Source organism: Hyaena hyaena, unplaced genomic scaffold, assembly GCF_003009895.1.
Source record: "Hyaena hyaena isolate Hyena2069 unplaced genomic scaffold, ASM300989v1 scaffold_496, whole genome shotgun sequence".
In the NCBI taxonomy this organism is placed as follows: domain Eukaryota; kingdom Metazoa; phylum Chordata; class Mammalia; order Carnivora; family Hyaenidae; genus Hyaena; species Hyaena hyaena.
The window spans coordinates 146884-160337 of NW_024081127.1; the positions used below are offsets into that span (position 1 = coordinate 146884).

The following is a 13454-nucleotide window of genomic DNA, read 5'->3' on the forward strand; positions in this document are numbered from 1 at the left end:
ATTGAGGCAGTTTCCACAAAAGAGAGTTTGTAAATCAATTCTCTGTATCATTATCAATCAATCACCAAACTCCTGCTTCCCAGTAGAAATTATTATTGTGAACCTTAGGATTTTTTTATGAAAACATTGTACATACGGGGATATTTTTAAATACTAATCTGACTTCAAAGAGTATGGTATGGATTACGAAGCCACTGAGATGTATGGTGGGCACTGGGGGAGAGAAGTCATTATGGGAGCTCATTATAACAAATGCCAGAATCAGAGTGTTTTGTTTTTTTTAAACAAGGGTTTTTGGAAAAAATAGGATGGTTTTTCTCTCTGTAAGAACATTATATACACTGAATTAAGAGTGGGAATTCTATACTTCCATAATCTCCAGAGATAGATTGAAATCTCAGCTCTGTCATTTACTAGGTAGAAATTCCAACTTGATTTTATACTTGTTCTATAAGCCTTTAACACATCACTTAGCTTTCATTTCTCACCTGTAAAATGAGGATACTATTAGGTCCTCTTCCACAGATTTGTTACGAGGGTTAAATGCCTTAGTGTGGAAAAGATGCTGGGGCAAAAATTAAAAACACAAGGCCTGCGGGGCGCCTGGGTGGCTTAGTCGGTTGAGCGTCCGACTTTCGCTTAGGTCATGATCTCGCGGTTCGTGGGTTCGAGCCCCGCGTCGGGCTCTGCGCTGACTGCCAGCTCGGAGCCTGGAGCCTGTTTCAGTCTGTGACTCCCTCTCTCTCTGACCCACCCCTGCTCACGCTGTCTCTCTCTCTCTCTCCTAGAAATATAAAAAATTTAAAAAAAAAAAAAAACACAAGGCCTGCTTGTTAATGAGGTCCTACTCTCCTGGTCCCAGGTCTGGCTGGAACTGTTGAGCAGAATGGCCACAGAAATTAGTGATGGGATCTTCTAGTGTCATATCTACATTTTCCCCCTGAGGGAAAAAAATAAAAGTACACCAATTTCAGTAGATAAATGTCCTATTGAGTTGATTCTTTTATCATAAATACCTCTAATATGTTCTGACTCCGTTTTCCTCAAACTTTCCTCTTCATCAAATGAATACTTCTTTTTTACCCACTCACATGTAGTGATTGTACTAAGACTTTAGGGACTATGAAAAAAAACAGTGTCAATCAGATTTTCATATTTCAGGTATGCATTTATTTGACCCTATGCGAACACAATTTGGCAATAAGTACCGTATTTCAGAGTTTGCACTGCGCATTGAATTTTTAATAGAAACTTGAGGTTGCCCAATAAAGGGGGCAATACTTGAATCCCTGGGAAAGCATCTATTTGTTTCTGGTTGATGTTTGAGTCTATAACATTGTAGGAAGTTAGTTGGTCATAGTAGCATCTCTGTTTATATCTATTTGATGCTTTCTGAATAATATAATATACCATAACTAGCATTACCTTCTTGAAAGCCATCAAGAATTGATAAGAGAGAAACTGCCAGATTTGCTTAGGACACACACATGGATTAGAATTCTAGTTCTTCAGTCCATCAACGTATCCATAGCAAAGGCCACAGTGTGGCTGTTTCTTATTAACCTGTCCTCCTGCATACTTCTCACGCATGCAATTTTATGACTTCGAGCAGTTGAATTCTATATGTCTCTTCTCACTCTTCTAGGTCAAACCACAAGCTGCTAGGAGATACTGGTCATACTTAGACCTGGGTTACTCTGAATCCCTCAGCTTATTTGAGTTCATATAAACACTCAACTATGCTTTTATCTGATTTTAAACTTATGTTTAAAAAAATAAATTTAGGGGTGCCTGGGTGGGTCAGTCAGTTAAGCATCCAACCAGCTCAGGTCATGATCTCAAAGTTAGTGAGTTTCAGCCCCACATCTGTAGCCTCGGCTTGGGGTTCTCCCTTCTTCTCTCTGTCTCTCTGTCTCTCTGTCTCTCAAAATAAGTAAATAAATGTTTAAAAAATTTTTAATAATAAAATAAATGTAATTTTGGATGTTAATACCTTGCATCTAAAATATGTTAATTGTCTGTATGTCAAACCCACTGTGTTCTTCTTGACCTGTTATCAATAAAGATGGTCTTTTTTAAAAAAAAAAATATTCTATTTCATTTATGCAATGGCCCTCCCATAAATTGAGATAGTTGACTATCATTTTAAGCTTCCTGAAAACTTTTATTCTGACATTTGCCAGGTTGTTGCTAGGAGAGGAAAGAAATATTTTGACCAAAAGCCTAACTAGAAATTCCATATTCTATATTTTCAGTTCCAGGCCACATGGGGAAATATTTGATTGCATTTCTCACATTAAGGATAAAACTTTCTTATGTATAAAATTCCCTTGATATTATACCAATTCAAGCCTCTGATTTGGGGTAATTGAGAAATTGATAATAACTGGGAATTGAAGATTTCCTGTGAGATTCTTTGTTTCTCCAAGGGGGAAAAATAAAAAGAGGAAGAGGTGTGGTAAACTAAAATTCACAAAGTTTTGCTCTTTCTGCTTCAACAGTTCTATTTCTTGTAGAGAGCTCTATGGTAGAAAATACATAAAGACTGTTTTCGAATTGCAAAAGTGATGGTTACCTCAAAGCAATGATTTTCACTTCACATTATCAGCCATGTCTACCCTCCCATAGACACAAATGACATGTCTACCCTCCATGTGACAGAATTTTACAGGAGAAGCATCGGCGGATCTGTTCTGTTTCTTCACTGATTCTACAGACGACCTTCAGGAGAACCTTCATACCAACTGAGTCTTGAGAAATTTGATGCCTCCTTTTTCAAAACGAGGAAGGTAGAACTTCCTTAGAAGCTGAGTAGGGATTAATGAGATCTCAGTAGTAAAGTACTTCAAGCCTAACGATAAAAGATCTTCTTTGAGAGCAAATAATTATCTTTCCAAAGTAAGCCACCCCTCCTATGAAAGCCTCCACATTTATTGGTTGATTCAGATCTATCTAAATTAAAAAAGGTCATCTGAAGATGAAGGTTTTTCATTTTTTAATTTCTTCATGGTAAAGAAAGAAATGAAAAGTTTAAGTCCTTTAAGTACACAGCCATTTATCTCAGTATAAATTAAATGGTTCCCATTGGAAGTAAATGAAAGCCTAAGATTTTTATCACAAGTGTTTTAAAACAGGATGATATTTTTGTCAGGGAAAGTAGCAAAGAGATCTTAAACTCCTTGCCCTTCGTGAAGAAATGTGAAGTTGCTTTCATTTCTATTGGCATTTTTACGGAGCAGACTCTCTTCATTCTAAACTGGAGGTCACAATTTGTTTTGAATTTGAGCTGGAAATAAGATAACAAATATTGCCTAGGGCTTTATGGGATGCCTTTTATCTCTGAATTAGATTAGACAGTCAGAAAGTATTCCAATCCTTTATTATTTTGTGCTTAAGCCCTAAACAACCAAAAGCAATACATGCAGGTCAAGTACATTTAGAAAGTTAGAATTATACCAAAAGAGATACATATATATTTTTTCTTCTATTACTGAACTTATATGAGGAATAAATAGAAATCACCCTATTAAGCCTTAATTTTTAAAAATCATAGGTTTTTGCTGTCATAGGTTACCTTTTTTAGTGAGGATGAGTAGGGATGTAAACTTCAGTGTTACTAGAGGAAAATAAGTTTTTTTTTCCTTTTCATTGGAAAAATTCATGTTAATTATTCCTCTGCACCTGCCTAATGGGGCTGAAGTAATTCGATTGTCATATTGTTGTAGATTGTTGCTTTGTGTAATGTATCACCCCTGCTGTTCCATTAAAAAAATTCTATACTCTTCCATTATTCAGCAAGGCCTAATGATTATTCCAGCATTTGTACATGCTGCACTGTTATTTTAATTTTAATTGACTTCACTTTTTTAATTAAGCACATTGGTTTTAACGCTGTTGTTGACAAGCTTGGTTTTGTCATTATCAGCTTTTGCTACCATATATATTCCGTACTCATTGACACTATAAATGATAAGAGCAATATAATATATACATAGAAGTTTATCATCAACTCTAACATCAATTCATGTCACATATTATTATTGATATATAATGGTGTGCAGAATATTTTAAAGGACCAGTTATTCGGGCTCAAGTGTCTTTTCAAATTAAATTGTTAAATCTTTACTTTGCAAATTGGAAACAAAAGAGACATGATTGTTTTGGAATGTGTAAGAATCTGTTAATAAAAGGACACATGTTTTACCTTATCCATTAAATATAATCGCGTGTAACAATCACACATGGTGATAAAATGGTGTTGTCTATATTTTACTGAAACATGATAAAATCATGATTTGTATAAATGTTAAAGATTATCCACTTCTGGTAATTTCTTTCTTTTGGAGACTAAATGTTTTATTTCTTTAAATTATTCAAAGATTTATTTTTAAAATTCTTTAAAAATATTAACCGATTGTAGACAATATGTTCTTTCAACCATAGCATGTTACCTAAAAGAAAATAATACCCTCACAAACCCATTGAAATGTCCTCTTTTTGAATGATAGCTCAGTCGTTTATCACAGCACAAGATAATGAAAAATAGGTCAGAGACAAAATAAGACAAGCTTTGTGTTCTGAGATGTTAGAAATTGCTGAACTGAAAGGAGGAACTGGAAAGAGAAAATAATGGCAAATTTAAGATGAATATGTTTAAGAGTTTCTGTTTTTGTTTTTGTTTTTAACTATATGGTCATGTTTCATGGTTTTCGCACTGCTTTGAACACAAATCTGGCACAAGCAAGGCTTGTAAAACTCTATAAACGGCATAGACGTACCTTATTTTTGGAAAGGGTTGACACGAGAATGCTTGTTTCCACTCTGCCATTTTTGTTTTGTTAGTGGACGTAAATGAATGAATGAATGGGAGGGTGAATGAATAGGTCACATGGGATTTGCGTGCCATTTGGTCATCTGAGGGACAGAGGACAAAGATTTCAAAGTGGGCCCTTCTGCCCTTGTTTGGTGCAGCTTCATTGCTGCAGTCCTGACTGTTGATGAGCTGCTGCCTGGGATTTATGTTCAACCTCTCCTTCTGCCGTGGTGTGCCTGACCCAGCTCTATTAACATAGCTTCCATTCCCGGTGACAACATGAATAAAAGATGACTTGTGTGACCTCAAAAAGTGCCAAGATAGTATTGATGTAATGAGCCCAATATCCACTGTTTTATGCATCGCCATACAATAGCAATCTTAATAAAAGGTTAAACAGCCTTATAATATGTGTTTCTTTGATGTCTCTCTGACTCACTGACTGCACTTTTTCATTCACTGTTGCCTCTTTGAGGATCATCAATAATCAAAATTGTTTTCCCTTTATTTGGGTGAGCTTCAAACAAAACAAGACAAACAAGAAAAGTTTTTGCATTCAGAGTCTTCTCAATTTCAGAAAAAATAATTTTTCTTTCGCTTGACATTGGTTTCTGTTCAGCAGCAACTATTATTGTTAATAGACTAGAGGAATTGCTGCATATATTCTGACATCAATATCTTATTTTACTTTTCAGAATTTTGTACTACCACTTCATCTACTTGGTTTTCCACATTTTCTTTTGATTATGAAAAATCTAAAATACACTCTGATTTAGTGGAATACTGGCTTTGTATTGCATTGTCTTCTTTGCACCTTGATATATTTTAAAGACTGTTATATATGGAATTCGTAAATGCAGATTCTCTGATTACCTTGCCCTGAAAACCCCTATGAAAAAAATTGCAAATATGCATAGGAACAGATCAAGGAATTCCCTCATTTTGGAGCTTCTTGACCCAAAACACCACCAGTCGGTTAAAGTTTCCATCATCCTTCTCCTTAGCTGTATAAACAGTCAGGAAGTAAAAGGGAGATGAAACATAGCAAGCACACGTCTAGAGTAATATCACACCCTGCCAACAGCATCCTTCATTATATTTTTCTTTACAAGCAAAAGCACAACACACTAATATTCACCCTTTCAACAACAAAGAGAAAATGGCGTGCTTTTTATAACTCCTTTTAGATAGCAAATCACAGGTGCCCTTGTAATATTACTCTTTGCTTTCTTGCCATGTCTTTTACTTAGATGATCTGGAAATATGACAGTATGTTAACAGCTAACACTCTGTATCTCTGGGCCTTATAGGTAGATTAAAAATCATTTAGAAACGAGCAATGGCAGAAATATCCTACCTCGAATCTACTGCTTGACCTACTGGTTGTGTCACTCTGCATTTTGAAAGAGTGACGGTAAAGCAACAAACAGGATACAAATTGTTCAAATATCGACCGTGTTGCCTTGATCACATGTCTTATTGGCGCATTGCGTATCTAACATAGCAGAAAGTGATCAGATATGATGTGACATGACATTATGCAGGTAGGCACTACTGTCAAAGATGTGAAATGGCAGTTTGGGTATATCAAGATGTAAAGTTAATTAGACCACATTCGGTGGGACACTGTCTGGGAAGAAAACAAACCACTCGTATCTCCAACTTCTCTAGGATACTTGAATAATGAGAAACTCATGTAGTATTCCTATATCTATGGGAGACTCATGGATCATTTATTTAATTATTTAAGAAAATTTTAACAACACTTCTCCATTTGTCTCCCTTTTAATTTGATAGTGAAGCCAGCAAATGATAATTCGTGCAATTTCTTCTATGGAGAAAAGTTGTAGGAAAACGGAGATTCCCCTAATCACAATTAAAGAGGCATTTGATATCAGAAAGGGGTCAGAAAAGAGGAGTCTACAGCACATGGTGCCATGTGGATTACTACAGTACTTAGAGAGGGATACTTGATGAGGACTAAGTAGATAGAAAACAGCCCTACAAAACTCAACCTTGAGATTGCCAGGAAATTAAAAAAAAAAAAAACAAAAACTGGCTGCTCAAAAAATTGAAGCAGATGTCAGATGCAAGCAGCTGTGGCCTGGGAAATTCAACAAAATTCCAATATTTAAATTGCTTCTTTGGATAAAAATTGCTTGATAGCACAGTTTCAGATGTGATCGGGACTGCCAGTGAACCATCTGTGTAAAATGAAAGTAATCTGCTGACGCTGTCGGTACAGGTAGGCATCAGCATCATTTGGTTGGAAAAAGAACACTGCTAAGATGTTTTCTGGTGAGCTTGTCAAGAAAGTATGATAATAGTGAAGCCCAGTTTTTAGAATATTGGGATACCCCCCAGTAGAGATTAAAAGTATGTTTGTCTCACCGTTTAAGGACTATTTGCAACAAAACATAGCAAAACCAACAACTTTCACTCTAATTTTAGGCTCAAAATGGAATGCTCTGGTTGTGATAGAGTTTGAGTGAGAATATTGGGAAAATCACATTCTCAGCACCAAGGGCAAGTGATGGCCAATGTGTTAAACCTGACTTTGTGAGAACAATGGAAATATTCGGGTGGATTAACAAGCAAATAGGCAAATTGTCAGCTTTAAAAATTCAGTATCACAGGCAAAGGAATAATTCCCTAGAGGGTTAGAGAATCCACTTTTGCTTCTACCCGCCTACGTGTTGGATAAAATAAACATATGTAGATGCTGAAAGGTGCTCACAAGTAGGTCAGCTTGTGGCGGAAGTCTTTCATAATTCAAGATACATCAGCTTTAACGGTAGCTGAGAATAAGAGCGAGTAATCAAAAGTGACCCAAACAATGACACCAGAGTTTCCAGATGGTATAGAAAAAAGTCCATGATTTATGATTGCCGACGCAGTAAATAAATCTAAAACAATAGGCGTGGATGGGGAAGCAGTCACAGCTGACCAAAAGAGCAGTTGTAATGCAACCCACAGAAAGCTTGGTGCCAGAAGTAATTGACATAGTCGTCAAATCAATTTCCTAGGGTGCAGACACTCAAGCACTCAATCTGATTCCGTATGCTGCTCGACACTTGGATTATACAGCTGCCTCTAATTCAGATAGCCTTAGCTCAATATGAATCCGATTCAAGGAACTGTCTGGAAGTGAGCAATAATTATTTAGGCTTCCTTTCTGCAGGTTTACTCTTTTCTAGTCAAATTACTCTATTGCAAAATTATATACAGTTCATGTTAATTATTTAACATTTATCTAAAAAACTATTGTTTGCCTCCAAAAAAAACGTAATCACATCTCTGAAATCCAGGGTCTTTCTTCCCAAGGCATCAGTGGGATAGTATTTCAGGACAGGAAAGGCCTATGCGCAGTACGATGTTCTTTATGTTGACTATGGAATCAGCCACTTGATTGCAAATGTACCATACCTTTGTGGAGGAAGGTCTATCTATCTATTTTTCTTTCTGTAGTTCAGTGTAATGCAATTCAAAGATAAGATTAAATAAGCTTTTGCTGCAAGCAATTTTATGGGCATCCACTTGTTTTTCAACTCACCCAATGTTTATAGAATGTTTACAGCACATCAGATACTTAATTAGACACTGGGGTATCGAGATAAAACACAGAGACTCTGCCTTCAAAAAACTCACAGCTCAGCGAACTGATGAAACAGGTAAAGAATCATGTGAGAAGAATTATAGAGAAAATACAAAGGGCAGGCGGCGAGGCACAGAGGAAGCCTGTAACCCAGCTGTGGGAAGGGTGGGATTGGGAGAGAAGGAGAGGGGATTAGACAGGCCAACGTTTCCGCTGAAATATGGAGGATAAGGAGAACTTTGCCAGGTTGGAAGAGGATTGATAATATTCCAAGCAAACCCAACACCAAAATAAAGAGCGTGGCATTTTCCGGCGGCCACTTATTCTCCAGGGCGGCAGCTGGAACCAGGGCCTGGCAGCAAAGAGTGCGCAGTGTGGAGGAAGGAAGGAAGGGCAGGCATGCGTTGCATGGCGGAAAGGCTGGAGGGCACAGTAGAGGTTGCAGAGCTCTTCCACTCGCTCTTCTCCACCGGATGCCCACAGCAGCTCGTGTGAACACCGTTGCCCCTAGTTGAAAACAAGCAATGAGCAAGGTTGAGGGAAGTTTGGTTGTCTACCAAAGCCACGTAGCTGGGAATTGGGCCCAGGCTTGTCTGCTTTAAAGACCCCATTCCAAACACAACGTTCGTTATTTGGCTTCTCAGTCGAGGGGTTCCCTTAGCACTGTGCTCAGCTGTTTATCACAATTTTAAAACTTTTGGAGGGCAGAAGGGTGAGATGGCGGGCCTGACGGCAGTGTGCAAGACAGTGAGGGAGAAAGGGTAAGCAAAATAGAAAGTAGGAGGAAAGGAGGAAGAGGAAAAGAATATATTTTAATTTCAAAACACCGTAGAGACAAAACAAGCTAGCAAGTACCCTCCCGGGTAAATGACAGGAAGGTAATTCTACAGGGGCTACAGAGTCAACAGAATTTCTATTGTTGCAAAAGATCTTTGAGAGAGCAGATTAGAAGGTGATAAATCACATCATTAACCAGCTATTTGTTTGCTATTAATTTAGCATTCTATCTTTAGAAATCGGGAAGTCTGAAGGGTCAGGAAAAAGAGATAGCAAGCTGATGATGGGCGCAAACTGGCTGAACCCTCATCGAACGCAGAGATGAAACAAAGAATCAGCAAGAAGCCAAAAGCAATGGTAAGAGTGGGGATCCAGAAAAAAAAATCCGAGAAGCAAAGGAAAGAGAGAGAAAGAAAGAAAATCACATTGCTCACAAAAGGAAAAAGATCAAAACAGAGGAAGAAATGTTACAATGAGGAGAACTATAAAGTGAAAAAAAGGCAACTGAAGAATTAAACCTAGATCTTTTAAGTAAAAATTTTATATATCTATAAAAATAATACTGCCAACTATAGAAAATTTTGGTAAGAAATAACAGTATAAAATACTTCTATTTCATTGATCTAAATAATTGCAGTTTGCATTTTGATTGTCCTTCCTTTCAGTCATTTTTCTCCATTTTCACACAATTGTGATCATAATGAAGGAAATTCCAGTCTCCTTTTACTTCTAGTTATTTTAGAATATTTGCAATTCTGTATAATCAATCTTTTTCCAGTTTTCTTGAGAAATAATTGGCATCCATGACTGTACGTGTTTAAGGAGTACAGTATGATGATTTGACTTACGTGTATTGTGAAATGACTACAAAGAATTCAGCTAACACCCATCTTCTCATATAGCTACAATAAAAAGAAGAGAAAGAAAAAGGAGACAAGGTTTTCTTGTGATAAGAACCGTTAGGATTTACTCTCTTAACTTTTGTATACATCCTAAAGTGGCTTCAGCCATATCCGTCCTGTGGCACATTACATCCGCTGCTTATTTACCTTCCAAATGGAAATTTGTGCCTTTGACAGCCTTCCTCCAACCCTCCCCCCACTTTCCACCTGGGGTAACCACAAGTCTGATCTCTTCTGTGAGTCTGGATTTTGTTTTGTTTTGAAGATTTCATATATAAGTGGGATCATATCGTATTTGTCTTTCTCTGTCTGACTTATTTCACTTAGTTACATGCCTTCGTGTTCCATCTGTGTTGTTGCAAATGGTGAGATTTCTTCACTTTTTGTGGCTGAATAATACTCTTTTCTATAAATACACCACAACTCTTTGCACACATTTACATTCCCACCAGCAGTTAACAAGGGTTCCTTTTTCTCCACTTCCATGCCAGCATTTGTTATCTTTTATCTTTGGGATGATGGCCCTTCTAAAATGCATGAAGTGGGGCGCCTGGGTGACTCAGTCTGTTGAGTGTCCGAGTTCGGCTCAGGTCATGATCTCATGGTCTGTGGGTTCGAGCCCCGCATCGGGCTCTGTGCTGACAGCTCGGAGCCTGGAGCCTGCTTCTGATTCTGTGTCTCCCTCTCTGCCCCTCCCCTGCTTGTGATCTTTCTGCCTCTCAAAAATAAATAAACATTACAAAAATAAAAATAAAATGCATAAGGTGACATCTCACTGAGGTTTTAGTTTGTATTTCCCTGTTGACTAGTGACATTGAACACTTTTTCATCATTTGAATACCTGTGGGTCTTTTATGTATCTTCTTGGGAGAAATGTGTAGTCAGATCCCTTTCCCATTTTTTAAATCGAGTTATTTGTTTGTTTTTGCCATTGAGTTGTACAAGTTCTTTATATGATTCGGATATTAACCCCATATCAGATATATGGTTGCAAATTTTTTCCCACTCCATAGGCTGTCTTTTCGCTGTGTTGATGGCTTCTTTTGCTGTGCAGAAGTGTTTTAGTTTGGTGTAGTCCCACTTGTTTATTTTTGATTTTGTTGCCTGTGCTTCAAGCGTCATATTGAAAAAATTTTTACCCAGACCCATGTCAAGGAGCTTTGTGCCCATGTTTTATTTTAGATGTCTCATCGTTTCAGGTCTTACATTTACATTTTTAATCAATTTCGAGTTATCTTTTCTGAGTGGTGTAAGATATGGGTCCAATTTCATTCTTTTACACGTAAATATCCAATCATGAGGGAGTCGTCATACTTCTCACGATTCACGCCCCTCACAAACATGGAGGCTTCAGCAGAAGGGCCAGAGGTGACGACTCTCTTGAGCTCCACCTTCAAGTGAGCCCCATCTTTCTCACCAGTGGGCTCCGCAAACATATTTACCACCAGCATTGCCCCATTTGATGTTGCTGCGGTCTCACTCCTGGAAGATGGAGATGGGGTCTCCGTTGATGACAAGTTTCCCATTCTCCCCCTTGACGAGGCCACTGAAGTTGCCAAAGGTGAAATCACACCAGACCATGTAGACGATGTAGTCAAGGCCAACGAAGCAGTCATTGATGGCAACAATATCCACTTTGCCAGAGTTAAAAACAGCCCTGACAGCCAGACATCCAATATGGCCAAGTCCATTGACTCTGACCTTCACCATTTTGTCTCAGGGACCTGGCTGGCAATGCGTAAGTGTGGCTGTTTGTCGAATGAGGAGGAGCTGAGAGCCTCATTCACTTAGGTTTAAAGGAATTATTAAGGTAGGAGCTCAGCTATTGCTATTTTGTAAACTGTGTTCTGGTTGTGTTGTAGATCTGCTGTTCCTTGTTTCTTACCCTACTGTATTTTTGTGGTTTTGATGTCTTTTGGTATTAGTATGCTTTGACTTCTTCATTGTATTCTTTATTGCAATTACTGCAGGATTTTCCCTGGTGGTTACTATGAGGCTTACACGAAATATCTTAAAAAGTATAGCACCCTATTTTAAACTGATTGCTTCAAGACAATTTGTTTTAATTCTTCTCCTCTCTTTTACATTTTAGGTTATTGCTATTACAACTCACATGTTTTTTATAATGTGTAACTAATCACAAATTATTGTAGCTATGATTTAAAATATATATATATATATTTTTTAATGTTTATTATTGAGAGAGCATGAGCATGGGTAGGGCAGAGAGAGAGAGAGAGGGAGACACAGAATCTGAAGCAGGCTCCAGGCTCTGAGCTGTCAGCACAGAACCCAATGCGGGGCCTGAACTCACGAACCGTGAGATCAAGACCTGAGCTGAAGTCGAACACTTAACCCATGAGCCACCCAGGCGCCCCTGCAGCTATGATTTTTTTAATAGTTTTTATTAACTATGTTTTTTAAAACTAGGTTCTTTTTTTAAATTACATTTTTTGGTGAATAGTAAGTGAAGTAGTCAACACTATTACCATGTTGCAGAACCTAACTATGACTACACATTTACCATTACCAATGAGATTTACATTACCTTTCCATGACTTTGTAATGTTAATTAGTATTCACTTCCACTGAAAGAACATTCCTTTACCACTCCTTTTAAGGTAGGTCTTGTGGTAGTGAACTCCCTCAGCTTTTGTTTGCTAGGGAAAGTTTTATCCCTCTTTTGGGTATAGAATTCTTGCTTGATGGTCATAGTCTTTCAATATTTAAATATGTAATGCCATCCTATCCTGGCCTGAAAAGTTTCTGTTGAGAAAATCTGCTGATAGTCTTATAAAAGGTATATATGGTGGGTTGGAAGGTCCCTCTTATGTAACTTCTCTTTTTTTCTCTTGCTGCTCTTAAAATTCATTCTTTGTCTTTGATTTTTGACAATTTAATTATAATGTGTTTTGGTGTAACCCTATTTGGGTTCAACTTACTTGGGATCCTATTGCCCTCATGAATCTGGATGCATAATTAATCTTCATAAATATGTCCTTTCCGGGAGGATCTAATGACACTGGAAAATAGTGTATTGTTATTTCTTTAAGAATAAATATTTTAGTTAATGGGTAATTTCCATGTGCATAAGATGACCTGCATGTTGTTATTTTAATTTAAGACTTTCATGGCTTCAGAACTCCATGCTTAAAGTTAAGAAATATTTAAACATAATGAATCTTAGAAATGTTAACGAATAAAAGAAAAACATGAACAGTATGCATAGGTATCTTTTTTTGCCAAGTAATTCAAATAATGAAGGAAATCTATTTTCTCCTACTCTTTTTCAATTTTATGAGGACAATTCAGGAAGTTTGGAACACGTGGCCCATGTTATTCGTACATATGATTTATGCTTGACGTC

General features: G+C 37.4%; 1 pseudogene; it reads right to left on the bottom strand.

Moving 5' to 3' along the window:
• Positions 1–844: 844 nt before the first annotated feature.
• LOC120246937 lies at positions 845–11797 on the bottom strand (annotated as a pseudogene).
• Between the last annotated feature and the right edge of the window lie 1657 nt (positions 11798–13454).